At 43.9% G+C, this 12150-nt stretch overlaps 2 pseudogenes; one reads left to right on the plus strand and one right to left on the minus strand.

Annotated features, from left to right (window-relative positions):
- Positions 1-2536: 2536 nt before the first annotated feature.
- Positions 2537-4478, plus strand: LOC118527465 (large ribosomal subunit protein eL34 pseudogene; annotated as a pseudogene).
- A 3631-nt stretch (positions 4479-8109) lies between these two features.
- On the minus strand, positions 8110-9044 carry LOC118527485 (regucalcin pseudogene; annotated as a pseudogene).
- Between the last annotated feature and the right edge of the window lie 3106 nt (positions 9045-12150).

The raw sequence follows: 12150 nt of genomic DNA on the forward strand, positions 1-12150 counted from the left end.
TTATTTTGCATATTCCACTGAGATCTTATAGTTTGTCTAAAATATAAGTTAGGAGCTTTCTTGTGAAATTAATTTATGAAGGTTCTTGTTACTAGAGGAGACAAAAGCCATAGATTTTGGCATTGTTTAGGTTGATTGAGCAAACTTCCCAAATTCACCTATTCCAGATTTTTTTTTTTACTAAGGTCTCTTCAGTTTTCCAATTATCTGAGAAATAGATGACTTCATTTCTTGTTCCCAGATGTTCATACCAGTTATTTCACTTTCTCATTTTCTGTTTGACTCTTGTAAACAATATTAAGTAATAACAGTTAAGTTGGGATCTGTCTCTAGGTCCCGATTTTAATTGAACCCAAGGCCCCTGGCGTCGGGGGAGCCTCGCTCAGCACCTTGCAGCCCTGACGCTGCCCAATGCCACCGCCGCCCAGCCTTCAGGCCCTGGGGAGCAGAGGGCGCCCACCCAGATGCAGCGGTAACGCCGAGCCCGCCACCGGGGTGTGCGGAGGGCACCCCAAGAGCAAGGACCACGCGCGCACAGACCCAGGAGTCCGGCTCCCGTCCATCACCAGACGCTCCCGCCCGCAGTCAGAGAGCAGCCCTCGGGGAAGGCCACCAACCGCCGCCTGGTCCTCGTGGCAACCTCCGGCGCTGCCCAGGCCCCACTCTAGCCAGACCCAGGCATCCGTCCAACCTCAGCGACCCCCGGGCCTCGGAGGCTGCTGCCGCGGCTAAACAAGGCGAGCAGGTGCCTTAGAGCAGTAACAACCCCATTGGAGAGGTTTTGCTGCCTGAACCACTGCAGTAGAAACCAACTCAAACGTAGTTTTTATAACCCAAGGGATTGACTGATAATGTCATCTGCAGGAAGAAATACATGCAAACAAAAATTTGGGGAAAAAGAAAAAAAAGAACAAGGAAAAGTCCTTGTCTTGCCAGATATAAACAAAATATGTACCAGAAAATTACTGTAATAAAATACTATGAGACTAGCAGAGGGATAAATAAACAGATCAATGGAACAGAAAAGAGACCAGAAACAGACCCACCCATCTAGTCATGTATATGTGGCAGGGCAACACTTTTAAATTCTGGAGAAAGGATAGATTATTCAGTGAATGATGGTAAGCATCTAAATAGGTGATTTCGACCTATTTTAAAAAGAGATGTCGCTTTCACAAAAATCTCAGAGCAAATCTTAGAGGAAAGATTTAATGGTTTAAAAAAAAATCAGCCATGGGGCACCTGGCTGGCTCAGTCAGCGGAGCCTATGACTCTTGATCTCAGTGTTGTGGGTTCGCAAGCCCCACATTGGGGGTGTAGAGATTACTTAAAAATAAAATCTTAAAAAAAATTAGCCATAACAAAAGAGCAAAATCAAACCAACCAAGAAATTATGCAAGAATATCTTTTTAGGGGCACTTGGGTGGGGCAGTTGGTTGAGCATCCGACTCTTGGTTTCAGCTCAGGTTATGATCTCAGGGCTATGACATCGAGCCCCAGGTCGGGCTCCACAATTTGTGAGGTGTCTGCTTTGGACTTTCTCTCCCTCTTCCTCTGCTCCTCCCCACCCTGCTCTTTTTTTTTTTTTTAAGATTTTATTTATTTATTTGACAGAGAGAGACAGCCAGAGAGAGAGCACAAGCAGGGTAAGTGGGAGAGAGAGAAGCAGGCTTCCTGCCGAGCAGGAAGCCCGATGCGGGGCTCGATCCCAGGAACCTGGGATCATGACCTGGGCCGAAGGCAGACGCTTAACGACTGAGCCACCCAGGCACCCCTCCCCACCCTGCTCTTGAGTGCGAGTGTGCATTCTCTCTCTCTCTAATATAAATAAATCTTAAAAAAAAAAAAAAGCAATGAACAGGCTTAAAACTCTTCAGGAGTTTCCGTTTCTAATTAGTAATGGTGGCTTATATCAGACTATCCGCTGATAACAATTCTAAATTCTGGACAAAATATTTTTAAAAGCCAACTGTTTGAAAGTATTTGAGAGCAAACAAAAGTAAGTAGAAACTGGAGAGGAGGGACGCCTGGGTGGCTCAGTCAGTTAAGCGGCTGCCTTCGGCTTGGGTCATGGTCCTGGGGTCCTGGGATCGAGTCTCACATCGGACTCCTTGCTCAGTGGGGAGCCTGCTTCTCCCTCTGCCTCTGCCTCTCCCCCTGCTTGTGCTCTGTCTCTCTCTCTCTCTGACAAATAAATAAATTCTTAAAGAAAAAAAAAAAAGAAAGAAATTGGAGAGGATATGATCCTTGAAAAAAGGGAAGAACATGGAGCGAGATCCCCATTTACTCAGCTTTTCTCCCAGGTCACTCAGTCTGTGCAGAGGGGGGCTGGGGTGGAGTAGGTGTGGGTGAAAAGGGGGTGGGGATAGATCTCAAGCAGAAAGAAGCCAACATATCTGGCTGAGGAATCAGAGGTCAGGGCCTCGGTGCACCTGACATTGAGGGGGGAGCCCCTGAAAGAAGAGTGCACCAGGGGAGAACCCTAAGATCTGTGTACAAACTCCACTGAAATCCTTGGTTGACTCCTGCACTAAACATGTGCAGGGCAGGACTCCAAGGAATCCAGAGGAAGGCAAAAGCTCAATGGAAATTTCAACTGTCGTCCAATGCTAGAGAAACAAAAATTTGGAGTTCAAATCCTGTCAAGTTAGAAAAGTCTGGTAAACATTCTGGCTTTCCATTGAAACCCCAGAAGGTCCACACATTAAAAGTAAGGACCACTTCCTGGAACCAAGGACTACACCCTAGGACTAAGGGCAAAATTGAAATAGACCCACTCTAAAAAGTCTAAAACCAAGCCTTCATAGGATCAAAATGATCTGGCTGTGGTTTAAGTTCCTTCAAGAACAAAACTTGTCATTTGTAAGTGGAAGATAATGAGATTTAGAATCTCTAACTTGTATCAACCACAATATTCAGAAGCCAATAAGAATTTGCTGGCCATGCTGAAAAGCATTCCCACAGTTCTTTCTTCTCATCTCCATCTATCTATTTAATCCCAGGTACCTTGAACCCATCAAGCTTGGCGGGAGGGTATTGTGGGTTGAATTGTACCACCCTCACCCCAAATTCATATGTCCAAGTCCTAACCCCCAGGACCTCAGAATATTTGGAGACAGCGTCTTTATTATTTTTTTTAAGTTTTATTTATTTAAGTAATCTGTACACCCAACATGGGGCTCAAACTCACAACCCTGAAATCAAGAGTCATATGCTCCTCTGACCGAGCTGGTCAGGCACCCTGGAGATAGGGTATTGAAAGAGATAATTAAGGGGCACCTGGGTGGCTCAGCCAGTTAAGCATACAACTCTTGATTTCAGCTCAGGACATGAGCTCAGGGTCGTGAAATCGAGCCCTTGTCAGGCTCTGTGCTCAGCAAGGAGTCTGCTTGACATTCTCTCTCTCCCTCTCTCTCTGCCTCTCCCCCGCTGTGCATGCTCTCACTCTCTCTCTCTAAAATACGTAAATAAATCTTTTTTTTTAAAAAAGAGAGATAATAAGAGTAAATGAGGTCATTGGGGTGGACTCTAGTCCAGTGTGACTAGTGTCTGTATAAGAAGAAGCAGTTAGGACACAGACACACACACACTCATAAAAACAAAGGGGAGATGATGATCCATCTCCAAGCCAAAGGGAGAGGCCTCAGGATGGAAGCAAGACTGCCAAAGCCCTTTCTATTCCCTTCCATCCCAATGACAATAAATCAGTCCATTATTCCCTGAGAATGTCTCTTTCTTGGAGTATCTTGCCATACGCAGTCAATACCAACCAACAAAAGCTACTAACATTTGGTTTTTTAGACTCTTCTGCTCTCTACAAGCTTACTAGGTTCATGATCTACCTTCCAAGTAGTTGTAGGTGATGGTTTTCTCAATAGTATCAGTGTGAAACAGCTTCCACAATCAGCTTTCTTGCCCCATCAGTTGACTCCTAAGTCAAGGCCACAGAAGTCAGGCTTTGTTAAGGCACACTTCATCTCTCAACATCAGTTTCCGTGTCAGTCAAAGTATGCTGACTCTCTTCTGGGGAACACGTCTGTAGGCTTTCGGAACGGTCCATCGTTTGACCTACCATCGTAAGCTGTCCTACAGGACAGCCTCTAACAAAACTAGGCTGTCCTGAACCCCTGGTAATAGAAATCATTTACCTTCGTACCAGGAAGGTCGGGAAAGCACCAAAATCTACGTGTGGCATGTGCCCAGGCCGACTTCAAGGAGTTTGTGCTGTGAGGCCTACCATTCTTATAAGCTTGTCTAAAACAAAAAAACACATCAGCAGTGCCTAGAGTGGTTCCTTGTGTGCTAAGTGTGTGTGTGACAGGATCAAGTGTGCTTTCCTTCCTGAGAAGCAGAAAATCGTTGTGAAAGTGTTGAAGGCACAAGCTCAGAGTCAGAAAGCTAAATTTTAAAATGAAGCTTTTTTGAGTAATAAAAAAAAAACCAAAAGAAATTATGCTAGATTATGTCAAAATCTTAATGACATAAAATAACAAAACTTTCTTCCTGTTCGTGCTGTATGTCTATTGCTGGTTGCTGGGCCCCTTTCACTTGACTTTCTCGCTCTGTGATCTAGGCTGATGGAGCAGCCATGATCTTGAACATGGCCAGACTCACCAGCAGACGGATTGTTCTGGAAGGTGACAAATTGGCAATTAGATGTTTAGGTCCTGAAGTGGTGCATATCCTCTGATCAGAACCGATTGGCCAGAAGTAGCCAGGTAGTTCCCTACCCAAGCGCAAGGGGACAAGAAGGGCAAACACCAGGTGCCCTAAAGTAGAGAGCAGAAAATATCCAACGGCATCATCCAATGGCATATGAACCGTACCTGTCCTCTAGGTCTGGTGACTAGAGGCCCAACCTTGCTAGAGTTGCAGCCCCAGGTAGGCCCGTGTCCATACTTAAGAGGCCCCTGACCAACTTCCACAGCACAACTGTATACTATATACCTTCCTCCTAGTCTTTCACCAAGGAACCTGTGGTGCAATTTTGCCAGGTAACTGTGCCAGGTAAAGAGGAATCCCCCCAAACTTTCAGTCACCATTGACCCTCCCTCTAAGATGGAACTCATTCCTTAATACTCAGACCACCAACTTGGCCCACGAATCAGGGACTTGACAGCATCAGGTGACACCTGAAGCTTTGACCAGGGTCAACAACAGGCCTTGCGAAGCAGCAATCATCAGGATCATGTCCCCGGTTTCTGAATGTGTAGGTAGAACAGATGGACTGGACTGACTGCCACGGAGCTGCCGTGGGCTTAAAGAGTCAGTCTCTCGTCATAGGAACTGCCAAGTAGAAGCCACTGGACTACGCTTCCTGGTCAAGGGAGATGATGGCAAGGAAATTAACTCCCCAACTCCCAAGGTTGGAGGTCTTTGGGAGCTGTGTTTGCCTCATCTTCTGCACTTGAGCAATCGCCCCCATGTATCATGGAGTGTGTATAAAACTAGGGGAAGTGTACCAGCAAGAAGCCAGCAGAACCTCAGGTAAAACGGGGCACAGCCAGGGGTACCTGAGGATGGTCAGTAACCAAGGACCAAATCCAGAGCATATCCAGAAAGTTCTCCGTGTGGTCGAAGTGGGAAACCTAATCAAGAGCAATGGAAAGAGGAGTGACTTCACAAAGTAAAAAAAAAAATAAAATAAAATGTGGAAGGACAAGGGGAGTCAGAGTCTTCTGAGGAAACGAGTCTTCTTTTGTAACTGAAAAAGCACCTTATATAACCCAGTGCGTGGCAACTCCTTACCAAAATATCTCAATTTTTCCAACTTTTGCTTATCGGGAATATGTAAAACCTTTGAGATGTAGAAGAAATAGTTACGCCTAGTTTATTAACTTAACTATTAATATTTTTACATGCATATTTTATAAAGTAAAATCTCAATCTATAAATGTCTCTTCTATCCATTCCACATGTTGTGAAATGACTTTCAGTGTTTTGATGTCCCCTAGAGCCTCTTGGTGAGTCATCCAACAGGTTTCTTGAAAAACTCATTTTTTGAGAACAACAAAACCAGAAAGTCTCGAGAATTCCAATTCCCTACTTGCCATCAAGAAGATCTCAAGGCAATTGGTTTGCATGGGGTGCACTTATCGTGGGTGGAAATGGGGACCCACTTGGCCGCTCTGTGGAGGTGTGAAGTTGCTGTAACAGCCCAAAGCACTGTCTACTAAAGGGTGGGAAAAGCAAATGACCCTGGGACTTGTGACACAGTCACAACTGATTAGGTAATGGACAAAGGATCCATACTGGTTGCTTAGGTTAAAAAAAAGAGGGGAACTTTGATAGATTAAGAGAAATGTAAGAGTCATGTCACAGAATGTAGTGTGTAACTAAAACATTTGGGGGCTATCAGGGAAATTTGATCCTCGACTGGATATTGGATGTTTTAAGCAAATGATTGTTTTTTCTTTTTCTTTTTTTTTAAGATTTCATTTATTTATTTGAGAGTGAGAGAATGAGAGAGAGAGAGCGAGAGAGAGAGCACACAGGAGGGAGGGTCAGAGGGAGAAGCAGGCTGAGCAGGGAGCCCAATGCAGGACTCGATCCTGGGACTCCAGGATCATGACCTGAGCCCAAGGCAGTAGCTTAACTGACTGAGCCACCCAGGCGCCCCGCAAATTATTGTTTTTTCAAAGATGAGATGATGGTATGGTGTTTGTGTTAAAAGAGTCTTCTTCTGGGGTGCCTGGCTGGCTCAGTCAGAAGAGCATGTGACTCTTGATCTCAGGGTGGTGAGATCAAGCCCCACATGGAGTGTAGAGATTACTTAAATAAGTAAAAACTTTTTTTTAAAAAAAAGAGTCCTTTTCAGGGAGCCTGGGTGGCTCAGTCGTTGGGCATCTGCCTTTGGCTCAGGTCATGATCCCAGGGTCCTGGGATCGAGCCCCATATCGGGCTCCCTGCTCGGCGGGAAGCCTGCTTCTCCCTCTCCCACTCCCCCTGCTTGTGTTCCCTCTCTCGCTGTGTCTCTCTCTGTCAAATAAATAAATAAAATCTTTTAAAAAAAAAGAGTCCTTTTCTTCTAGATACATAATGTCTAGAACTTAATTTAAAATAATCCAGCAGCAGAGGTTGAGGAGGAAACAGAGAGGAAGTCTGAGAGAGAGTGTGTGTGTGTGTGTGTGTGTGTGTGTGTGTGTGTATGTGTGTGTGTGTGTGTGTGTGTTGGGGGGGGAGAGTAAAGAGGAAACAAGATTGGCCACAATTAATAATTGGTCAAGCTGTGTGATGAGTACTTGAGGGATGATTATACGAATCTCTCTATTCTTAAGTATGACATCCTCCATTTTAAAAAATAAAATGTTTTCAAAAGTTTGTTTTTCAAACTGAGACAATTTAGAGAATATCCTATAATATGAGAGGCTTTTAAGGACTAGACTATTATTTTTGTTAACTAGGCCATTATTTATTAGTTTTTTGAAGCTTTAGGTATGTATAATAAGTATGGAATGCAGAACGAATATGGTCCCTTGCCCTCCCCTTCTAGCAATTGCAAAGAATCAAGAGGCTGGTTGACAGCTGACCAAATCTTTACATTTCTATAATACCTTGGCAGAAGGTGTTGTCGTGTGTTATCAAAACCATCTGTCACCCCTTACTAAAATGCTCTACCATTTAAAAATTGTAAATAGGGATGCCTGGGTGGCTCAGTCAGTTGAGAGTCTGGCTTCGGCTCAGGTCATGGTCCTGGGGTCCTGGGATTGAGTCCCAAATCGGGCTCCTTGCTCAGTGAGGAGTTTGCTTCTCCCTCTGCCTGCTGCTCCCCCTGCTTGTGCTCTGTATCTCTCTCTCTGACAAATAAATAAAATCTTTTAAAAAATTTTAAATAAAAATTGAACGCTGCTAATAATATTTTTTTTGTAACTAGGCTGAAATTTTAGCTCAAGAATTTTCTACACGTCTTCAAAAGTTCCTCTAGGGGTGCCTGGGTGGCTCAGTCAGTTAGGCATTTGCCTTCAGCTCAGGTCATGATCTCGGGGTCCTGGGACTGAGCCCTACATTGGGGGGGTCCCTGCGCAGCAGGGAGTCTACTTCTCCCTCTCTCTCTGCCACTCCCTCTGCTTGTGTGCTCTCTCTCTCATATAAATAAATAAAATCTTTAAAAAAAAAAAAAGTTCCTCCAGTAGAAAGAAGGCCTGCCACTCATCTTGCATAGGGACAGGGAGGAATTCCTTTGACCCCCAGGCCAGGTATCTTGAAAATTCCACTAGCTTCAGCCTGCAGCAGAAGACCCGTGGGGTCCCTTCCATCCTGGGCAGAGGTCACGGACATTTCAGAGTAGTCCTTCCCTCTGAAGCAAAATGAAGTTGTTTTATCAACAGGTAACTTCACGGTTTGGAGTCCTTCCCCGTCTCAGGATCTAAACGAACCACTCTTCCTCCCCTGCAACAGGCCACCCAGAGCTCCCCCTCAGCATCAATGCACATTCCCTCTGGGGTTCGTTCTCCTTTCTCCAGCTTGTGAACACTTCTGTGGTAGGAGATCTTTCCTGTCTGCAGGTCCTAGTCAAAGGCGCCCATGGAGCAGGACAGGCTGTCCATGTCATAGATGTTGCGGTCCAGGGGCCAGTCCAAACCACTGGAGATGTCCACCCGGGCAAAGTACTTTTCCACACAGTGGTCAGGAAAGAGGGAGCACAGGGACCCCTGGTGCGGCTCCAGAACGGCCGGCGCTGTCTCCTCAGCCATATTGCCAGTCAAGTATCTCTCAGTGGGATCCACATGCCCATCATTGAACGGATTGTTTTTCTTGTCTTTCTCTACTGTGGCCAGGACGACTGCTGACTGATCTTCCAATTCAAAGCACAGAGCTGTGTTCCAATGGGGGCAACATAGCCTCCTGACTGGCGAAGGGCCACGGAGCTGGCGGGGGCATTCACGGTTATTTGCTGCCCTCACATGCTGAGCAAATACCACTGGCAAACCTTTTTTTGCAGGAATATCTACGAAGAGCAGAGAGTTGGATGCCTCCTCCCTTACCGGAGACACGCCGCCCTGACAACCCTTTAGCAGAACACACTCAATCTTAATGGAAGACATTGTCCTGGGGGACATCTTGGTGCTAATGACCCTCAGAGCGCTGGCTCAGGACTAGATTACTATTTACTCTTCTCTTAAAGAGTCTTTGAAAATGAGGAACTCTCGATACTGGTGTCTGTGTTAGTAATTCGACCAAGGTCACATACTTACCACATGGTAAAGTTGGAATTTGGTCTTTGGCTCTCTCTCCTGACAGCTAGGTGATGCTGAGTCACAGCCAATCACTTCAGAACCTCAAACTAGTTCATATGAAAGCCTTCTCATCTATCTTGATTTGGATCACTTGGTTGGTTAATGAGACAAATTTGAGCACTCATGCTGGAAAGTGGCCTACCAACCTTGGATATTCAGTATGGGCCATGGGCATTGTCAATGTGTGTGTGTGTGTGTGTGTGTGTGTGTGTGTAAGAATATGTTTTAAAGAAGGAAAAGAGAACACACATCAATCTAGAATGTCAGTTAAGTTCAGTTCAGTTAAGGGGCACCTGGCTGGCTCAGTCAGTGGAGCATGTGACTCTTGATTTCGGGGTTGTAAGTTCAAGCCTCACAGGGGGTGTAGAGATTAATTAAAAATAAGAAATCCAGGGCACCTGGGTGGCTCAGTTGGTTAAGTGTCTGCCTTCGACTCAAGTCATGATCCCAGGGTCCTGGGATTGAGTCCTGTATTGGGCTCCCTGCTCAACGGGGAACCTGCTTCTCCCTCTCCTTCTGCTGCTCCCCCTGCTTGTGCTCTATCTCTGTCAAATAAATAAATAAAATCTTTAACAAAAAAAAGAAAAAGAAATCCTGGGATGCCTGGGTGGCTCAGTCGGTTAAGCATCTAACTCTTGATTTCAACTCAGGTCATGATCTTAGGGTCATGAGATCAAGCCCCGCATCAAGCTCCATGCTGGGCATGGAGCCTGCTTAAGATTCTCTCTCTTCCTCTCCCTATGCCCCTCCCTCCTGTGCTTGCTCCCTCTCTCTCTCAAATAAAATAAAATAATTAAATAAATTAAAAATCTTTTAAAAAATACAGTTCAGTTAATAGAGTTGCTATTGTATTTTTGAGGAAATAATGTATTAGTTACCTTTGGTGTGGTAATAAACACCCCCCCCACCCTAATCCCAGTGACTTACAATAATACACATTTCTCATTCACATTGCATGTTGGTATCTATGATGGCTCTGCTTCATGTATCTTCTCATTCCAGAGCCAACGTGAAGGATCAGCCCCTGTTTAGGATATGCCATTTTTATGGCCAAGGGAAGCAAGCAAGAGACAGAGCCAAGTCTTCTAATGGCTCTTAAAGTTTCTGCTTGTCTGTGGTATATATTACTCCTGCTCACGTTCCACTGTCCAAAGCAGTCATACTGACAATGGGTTAGGGAAGTACACGCTACCTTCGGGAAGGCACTGCAGATTACACATATAATCCTCTTACAGGGAAGAGAACAGGTGGTTGGAATCAATAATCCAATTGCCTGCATATTCTAATATGTTAACTGTTGCTGCAGTAGAGTATAGAATATTGCTGTTATTTTTCTATTCCCATATTTTCCATTTTTGCAGTATTTACATAATTTTTATAATTCAACATCTCTTCTACTGGGGTAGGCTACAGTGTCCGTTACTTGGTCTTTAGCACATTGGAGACATTGCTGACTATGAAAATCATACCATTTATGTTGCATCAGTCAATCTCTTCACTTGATTCCTTTTTGAACAGAGCTCAGACTGCTTCACCCCTACCTTTACTTCATTTGTGATTGACTCCTGGATACTTATAAGCATTAGTGAAAATATATGTGTGAAAGAAGCTGACATGTACTAGATATTCACAAAGACTTCTTAAATATGAATTGTGTGTTATTTGTGTAGATAAACATTTCAATGCAACATGATAAAAACATCTGATTTTATTTATAGTATTTTATTTTATAATTCAACTTTGTTACAAAAATAATAAATGTTCATTTTAGGAAATTACAAAAATATAAAAAAGCAAAAACCAGTGGGTAAAATTACTAGTCATCTCCCCACCCCAACATAACCATGGTTAGCATTTTAGTGAACATATTTTCAGTGCTATTTCTAGTATATGTAAATATATAAAAAGGGATCATGTTGTGATCGACTAGTTTCACTTCTCGTATGATGTGACTAGGCATCGATGCCATTAGGTATTATCCTACATTATTAATGGTTGCACAATATCCTATCCTATGGAAGCAGCATAATTTAACTAGTTCTCTATTAATTATCAATAATTCTATTATAAATTTCCTCATAAATGAATAATTTCAAACAGCCACAATTAAAATTGAGCGAATGGGGGCGCCTGGGTGGTTCAGTCGTTAAGTGTCTGTCTTCGGCTCAGGTCATGATCCCAGAGTCCTGGGATCAAGCCCCCCATTGAGCTCCCTGCTCTGTGGGAAACCTGCTTCTCCCTCTCCCACTCCCCCTGCTTGTGTTCCCTCTCTCACTGTGTCTCTCTCTGTCAAATAAATAAAAAATCTTTAAAAAATAAAATAAAATAAAATTGAGCAAATGGTTATATGTAATTTTCAGTGCCAGCCACAGTACTGAATTATAAGAAAAATACTCAAAATCATTTTATTTTGACAAAGAAAAGAAGAGACAAACCAAAAAAAACCAGACTCTTAACTATAGAGAACAAACTGATGGTTACCAGAGGGAAGGTGGGTGGGGGGAATGGGGAAATAGGTGAAGGGAATTAAGAGGACTTATGATGATGAGTACTGAGTAATGTATAGAATTGTTTTTTTATATAAGTTTTTTTTAAAGATTTTACTTATTTATTTCAGACAGAGAGAGAGCAAGAGATAGAGAGTGAGAGTGAGAGAGAGAGAGAGAGAGCACGAGCAAGGGGAGGGGCAGAGGGAGAAGCAGACTCCCTGATGAGCAGGGAACCTGACACAGGGCTCGATCCCAGGACCCTGGGATCATGACCTGAGCCAAAGGCAGACGCTTAACCGACTGAGCCACCCAGGTGCACCTAGAATTGCTGAAGCACCATATTGTCCACCTGAAACTAATATTACACTATATGTTAATTACACTGAAATTAAAATAAAATTTCAAAAAATCATTGTATTTTGGTA

Source organism: Halichoerus grypus, chromosome 7, assembly GCF_964656455.1.
Source record: "Halichoerus grypus chromosome 7, mHalGry1.hap1.1, whole genome shotgun sequence".
Lineage (NCBI taxonomy): Eukaryota > Metazoa > Chordata > Mammalia > Carnivora > Phocidae > Halichoerus > Halichoerus grypus.